Source organism: Macaca nemestrina, chromosome 6 (assembly GCF_043159975.1).
Source record: "Macaca nemestrina isolate mMacNem1 chromosome 6, mMacNem.hap1, whole genome shotgun sequence".
Taxonomy (NCBI): domain Eukaryota; kingdom Metazoa; phylum Chordata; class Mammalia; order Primates; family Cercopithecidae; genus Macaca; species Macaca nemestrina.
The window spans coordinates 91959113-91966675 of NC_092130.1; the positions used below are offsets into that span (position 1 = coordinate 91959113).

General features: G+C 35.4%; 1 pseudogene; it reads left to right on the forward strand.

Annotated features, from left to right (window-relative positions):
- The first annotated feature begins 6810 nt into the window (after positions 1 to 6810).
- LOC105475026 (peptidyl-prolyl cis-trans isomerase A pseudogene) lies at positions 6811 to 7302 on the forward strand (annotated as a pseudogene).
- Positions 7303 to 7563: the final 261 nt, after the last annotated feature.

Sequence of the window (7563 nt, forward strand, 5' to 3'; positions counted from 1 at the left end):
ATTGTGAAGATTTCCTCCCACTCTATGGGTTGTCTGTTTACTCTGCCGACTGTTCCTTTTGCCATACAAAAGCATAGTAGTGGAAGTTCTAGCCAGAGCAATCAGACAAGAGAAAGAAACAAATGACATCCAAATTGCTAAAAAGGAAATCAAACTGTCACTGTTTGCTGACGATATGATCATATACCTAGAAAACCCTAAGGATTCCTCCAGAAAGCTCCTAGAACTGATCAAATTTCCTGATGCAAGATTAATGTACACTATCAGTAGCTCTTCTAAACACCAACAGCGACCAAGAAGAGAATCACATCAAGAATTCAATCCCTTTTACAATAGCTGCAAAAAAATAAAATATTTAGGAATATACCTAACCAAGGATTGGAAGCACCTCTAAAAGGAAAACTACAAAACACTGTTGAAAGAAATCACAGACAACACAAACCAATGGAAACACATTCCATGCTCATGGATGGATAGACTCAATATTGTGAAAATGAGCATACTGCAATCCCCATCAAAATACCACCATCATTCTTCACAGAATTAGAAAAAAAAAAAATCCTAAAATCTATATGGAACCAAAAAAGAGCCAGCGTAGCAGAAGCAAGACTAAGCAAAAAGCACATGCAAATTTTTTAAGATTCTTCTTTACATAGTGATCTGCTCTCTGGTATTCTAACCCTGAAATTTCAACTGTCTCATGAGTCCTGAACTGTGGTGATCTCTTTTGTTGTTGTTGTTGTTGTTGTTTTTCCCAGTTTCTTTAAGAAATATTTCTCCAACAGTTACCTGTGGAATCCTTGGGTTACTGAAAAGATTCTTGTTAGTTTAAAATTTTTTCTCAGCATCTAAACTTTACATAAGTTTGAAAAACACTTCAATAAACTGTAATCTAAACTGAATAAAAGTTAAAATATGTTGAGGTATTGTCAATGGGCCAGTTCTAGTTCTCAATTTTGCCGCACAAAAGAGTTTGAGAGCAAGCCCAAAGTAAAAGTAGGTAAAGAAGTTTATTGCAAAGTGACAGTAAACTCTGAGAGGCAGAGTGGATTGTTCAAAGCTAGAGGCAGCCACTAGTGCACTAAGGGAATTCCCTTTATGGGGGTTATATATACATATTCATAAAATACTGGTGAGGTAAAGTATGCAAAGGGGACCCGCAGCTGGCACTTGTGCTCTGTATCTACATGCTCTAGCATGCATCACATGTATCATTAGCATATAACATTTCTACCTAGTGGTGCTTTTTTTTTGCTACTAAGATGAGGAAAAGGTCACTATAAGCTAAACCTTGAGCCTAGCTGCACATGGAGGACCCTGGAGAAGTCCTTGGTTTCACCCACCATCCCAGGCCCCCACCAAGGCAGGAATTTATAGCTAAGAGCTTCTTGGGCTTTTGGTGTTGATTGGCTGGAGACTGGGGAAGCTACATCATGAATAAGGGGCTTTTGTTCTCTTTCCTGGGCCTTATTAGGTAACAGGAACTTGGAACCATCTGGCAGTCTGTTGGTATCCTACAGGACAGCTCATCTTGCAAAAGAATCAGCTGCTGACAGGAGAGTGCAAGTGAAGGCAGACTGCAGCAAAAGGAGCCCATGGGGCTTAACACAAGGGGACAAGTCACTATGGCCTTTTACCATTATTTATCCTGCCTCAGGAGGTATGCCTAAAGTTCCATGGCTATGAAATAGAGCTACAATTTAAGAACTGTTTATTTTTTCACATCATGTCTTATCAGCACAGGGAAGAGAAGAAAAAAAATGTGGTTTTCTATATTTTATGTTAATAAGTCAAAGTTTTCAAAATATCAAGGAAATGGGAAAATATAAAATGCTTGCAAAATAGCTGGCACTTCCCCAGAGCTTCCTAAAACTGAATATGTTCACAGGTCATTTTTCTTTTACAGAAAGGTAATAGGCAGTTCCCAAGAACTTCAACAAACAGTATGTCTATCCCAAAATTTGATCAAAAGATTCAGCTCATACCCTTTATTTTGAAAATGTATTATATATTTGAAAATGTATTAAAATTGTGACACTTGAGATACTTCACTTGAATGTATTCATAGATCTCAATCATATACAGAGATAACTCCTGCCTAACTGCCTCCAAACCCATATCAACCATACATTTACTCTCTAAGCTGGCAAACTTTAGAGAGTGAAAGTGTAAACTAGGAATGTCACAGATAAACAAAGAGGTATGCTCACCCCAACCATGGTCTTAAATAGCACCATTATCTACTTATTTATGCCAGAAACTATAAAGACATCTTATTTCTATTTTTCCCCTATCCTCAAATCCAACCTATCAAAAATTATTTTTCTCATGTGTAGAAAACATATCTAATGTCTTTTAATATATATCAACTTCTGCTACTACTATCTTAGCAGAGAATATGAACATTTATTATGTTGACTGTTCTAAGAGGTCTTTGCACATACTCCTTGGTCCCTCAAATACATACTCCACAGAACAACAGTGTCATTAAAATGTACATTAGTTTATGTTAATATCTCTATTAAAATCCCTTAATGGTTTTCCATTAAAACTTTTAAGAAGTCAGTTCTTATCATGTCTCACCAAACCATGCCATAAGTTAGCCCTAATCTAATTTTCACCTTAATTTATTATGAGTGTCCTTCTCAAGTATTGTGAGTTAGGCCCATAATCATTGTATTATTTAGCCATATCAAATCCTTTCCAGGCACAGGTCCAATGTGCATGTTTTATCTTCTGCCTGGAATGTTCCGCTTCTACTCTAATGGACTACTCATTCATGGGGTGTCAGCTTAAACGTTACCTCTTCCAAGACATTTACATATTAATTACAAATTATTTACACCATTCTATAATTTTTTCTACCTCTGTCTCTTATTTTTATTTCATTATCATAAGTATCATAATTGCAAATGTTATTTACTTTTTAACCTATCTCCCTGACTAGAATACAGAGTCAATGACAATAGCATGCCATTCTATTTTGTTTACATGATATTCTGACATCACTCAAATTCAAGTAAATAGTGGGACCTTGTATCTTTGTTGACAGCTGAGCAAAATAAGATATTATAAAAATCATTGATTTATTTGCATTCACCTCTCAAGAAATAAATGAAACTTAGTCTGGGAATGTGTAGCCAATGCAGAACCTGGCATCCTAATATGTACCTAGAAATGAATATACTTAGGCTTTATTTTATTAATTGTGTCTGAACTAGATATTAATCTTTTAAGACTCTGAAAATTTTTGTTCTTGAGTTAATAATTACTCTAGATATTTATATCTCTAAGTATTTGTAAGTGATGAATTAGGATTTTTTAAAATAAAGAACCAAATCTCTAATATTAAAAAACTCTAAAATGTTTCTTCTTCTGATGAGAAATTATTGAAATAGAATACTGCCTCTCGAATAAAAATTTAAGCAGTTACCCTTTAATTTTCATAAAATTTGGTAATTATTAGACATTTGGACCAGAGACTAATAATGCAAATACTGATGGTACTGGCATGAAACCAGACACATAGACTAATGACACTGAAGAGAGAGCCCAGAAATAAATCTTCATATTTATAAACAATTGATATTTGACAAAGATGATGCCAAGAATGCACAATGAGGAAATAATAGTCTCTTCAATACATGGGTGTCAGAAAAACTGTTTATCCACATGTAGAATAATGAAATTGTACCCTCATTTCATGCCATATACAAAAATAAACTCAACTTAAATTTAGTTTTTGAATATAAGACCTAAAACTAAAACTGCTTTGAGAAAATATAGGAAAAATGTTCCAACACATTGTTCTGAACAATAATTTTTTGGATTATGACCCTCAAAAACACAAGTTGCAAAAGCAAAGATAGTCAAATAGGATTCTCTGAACTAAAAATCTGCACACAAAGGAAAAACAGTCAATAGAACTGAAAGACAACTTACAGAATGGGAGAAAACAATTGCAAAATCCCCCTCTGACAGGAGGTTAATATTGAAAACTGCTGAGGAACTCAGACAACCCAATAGTGAGAAAAACATAACTTGATTGAAAAAATTTGACAAAAACTTGACTAGAAATTTTTCAAAGAAGACATACAAATGGCCAATAAGCATATGGGAAAAAAAGTTGAATATCACTAGGCATCAGGAAAACATTTAAAACCATTATGAGATGCTACCTCATCCTGATCAGAATGGTTATTATCAAAAAAATAAAAAGTATTGGCTCTCACCACATTCTTATGTGGAGAAAAAGGAATGCTTGTTCACTGTTGGTAATGTTAATTAATGAAGACATTATGAAAAACAGTATGGAAGTTTCTCAAAAATTTAGGAATAGAACTATAATATGATCCAACAATCTCACCAAAGGGTACATATCCAAAGAAAATGAAATGAGTATGCCAAAGGAACATCTGCACTACAGTTTTCATTGCTGTACTATTCACAATAGCCAAGAGGTAGAATTAAACTAGGGCTCATCAATGGATAAAATGTGGTATTTATACACAATGGAATATTGAGCAATTAAAAAATGAAATCCTAACATCTGCATAAGCATGGATGAGTCAAAAGGGTATTATGTTAAGTGAAATGGTCCAGGAAAAAAGGGCAAATATAGCATGTTCTCACTCATATATGGGACCTTAAATAAAATAAAGCCATGGAGATAGACAATAGGATGAAGGTTATTAGAGGCTGAGAACTACAGTGGATGGAGGGGGATAAAAAGGGGTTGGATGGCCGAGCACGGTGGCTCAATCCTGTAATACCAGCACTTTGAGAGGCCGAGCCGGGTGGATCACCTGAGGTCAGGAGTTGGAGATCAGCCTGGCCAACATGGTGAAACCGCATCTCTACTAATAATACAAAAAAATTAGCTGGGTATGGTGGTGTGCACCTGTAACCACAGCTACTCCAGAGGCTGAGGCAGGAGAATCACTTGCAATGGGAGGCGGAGGTTGCAGTGAGCAGAGATCCCGCCACTGCACTCCAGCCTGAGTGACAGAGGGAGACTCTGTCTCAAAAAAATAAATAAATAAATAAATAAAATAAAATAAATAAACAAACAAAACACACACACAAAAAAAACAAAGGCGGGGTTTGGCTAATGAATAGCCAGAAACAGTATCATCTTATCAGTTTAAATGCATCTGGGTTAAATATTTTATAAGATGGTTGTTTTTAGAAATATTTATAGCATAAATGTGTTTAACTGTAAAATGCTGTATTTTGGCTTTTAAAGTAATCATGAGAGTGATTTTACATAAACCCTATTTAAAATTCAAATTTAAAAAATAAAAATGTGTCTGTAAATACAAAGCTTATGGCAACTGAAGGTTACATAATAAAGAAATTTTGTTAAAGATAAAATCTATTTTTGTCAAGCAACATAGATGACTTTCTGGTTCATTTATATCAATTTTGAAATGCATTTTGTGGGAGGTCTTATTCTAAGTGTATTGTCAATCAAATGAGCATGTCAATATTGATAACTCAGTTTCCTATTTCACTTAATTGGTGATGAACTATAGTTATACTAAAAAGTTCAAATGAAATAATTCATCATGCAATTTATTATAAGAACACAGAAAATTGCCGTGGCTAATTCTCCTGAAAGTTTTTTTTTTTTTAATTAAGTGATAAAATACCTGGAAGTCAAAATATTTCTAAAAGCGAGGACTGCCTTTATGTTTTCATATGTGTTATTCCCTTAGAGGTGGAAATAACACATATTAGAGGTGGAAAGTTTGCTTAAGTATTCAGGAGTGAATACAACTTACCTTGTTGCCCTCCTTGAGATAAACTAGACAATTTTATTAATTTTGAAATGGCTCAGGCCTGTTTTCGTTTGTCTGTTTGTTTGTGTTAATTGGCAGGATCTTGCCCTGTTGCATAGGCTGGAGTGTAGTGGCACAATCATAGCTTGCTGCAACCTCGAACTCCTGGGCTCAAGTAATCCTCCTGCCTTGCCCTCCCAAACAGCTGAGATGATAGGCATGAGTCAGCACACCCAGCCTATCATTGTTTGGCTTTATTTATTATCAAATCACAAACAAAAACTGAAAGAAGGATAGAATGAAAGAAAACATTTTATAAATGCTTATTTTATTATTCATTCATATTTTTTTTCAAATTGCAAGTTAAGTCTGATGAGAAAGAAAGAGTTCTTTGATGGGCATTGGGCAGTCTTTCTTTCCAATACTCTAGTTCTAGAGTTTTCTCATGCCTTTCATCTGAGTGATTGAGCATGATAGCTAAAGTATGAGTCACTATTGTCAGAGACAGCTTCCATTTACAAAAAGGTAAAATTCCTGCTGAAAGGATGAACTTCAGCATACAGAAATCTACCCATTTCAGTTTTCTGAGATCTAATACATCTGATTCATCCTAGTGTCTTTAGGTTTCTTGAGAAAACACAAAACATTCAATAGCACATGACTTAACATTATAAAACATGGTCATTGGAATTTTTAATAGAAAGAGTAAACACTGGAAATATAATTTTTAAATTAGATGCATGCTTTTCACCCCATTGATTAGTGCCTATGAGTTAAAAGCTTGCAAATGAGAAAAAAATATTCTCTGGTAGAAAGGGAGACTTCTCATGTCTTTCTGAATATCTAAATGTTATTTTGGGTTTCATGTGATTGAGTCTGAGATATAAAAACAATCTAGGTTTAGAACTTGTAGTGTGGAGTACCTGGAAGGAAGACAATCAAACATGTTTATTAATAACAAGCATTAGATTCCCAGTTAGGTAGGGGTATTACACTTACAGGGATTTAAAAAAAAATATTTCTGCAAAGCATGGTCAACCCCACCATGTTTTTCAACCTTGCCATCGATGGTGAGCACTTGGACAACATCTCCGTCAAACTGTTTGCAGACAAGTTTCCAAAGACAACAGAAAACTTTGGTGCTCTGAGCACTGGAGAGAAAGAATTTGGTTATAAGGGTTCTTGCTTTCACAGAATTATTCCAGGGTTTATGTATCAGAGTGCTGACTTCACACGCCATGAAGGCACTGGTGGCAAGTCCATCAAGTCCATCTATGGGGAGAAATCTGATGATGAGAACTTCATCCGAAAGCATACAGGTCCTGGCATTTTGTCCAGGGCAAATGCTGGCCCTAGCACAAACGGTTCCCAGTTTTTCATCTGCACTGCCAACACTGAGTGGTTGAATGGCAAGCATGTGGTGTTTGGCAAAGTGAAAGAAGGCATGAATATTGTGAAGGCCATAGGCTATGGAACACTTTGGGTACAGAAATGGCAAGACCAGAAAGATCACCATTGTTGACTGTGGACAACTCTAGTAAGTTTCACTTGTATTTTATCTTAACCACCCGACCATTCCTTCTGTAGCTCAGGAGAGCAGCTCTCCACCCCATTTGCTCTCATATCCTAGAATCTTTGCGCTCTCGCTGCAGTTTCCTTTGGGTTCCACGTTTTCTTTGTTCCCTTTCATGCCTCGCTGGATTGCAGAGAGTTTATGATGATGAAATTAAAACTAAATAACAAAAAAGTATTTCTGGTAGTTGTTGGTGAAGTGATTTGGAAA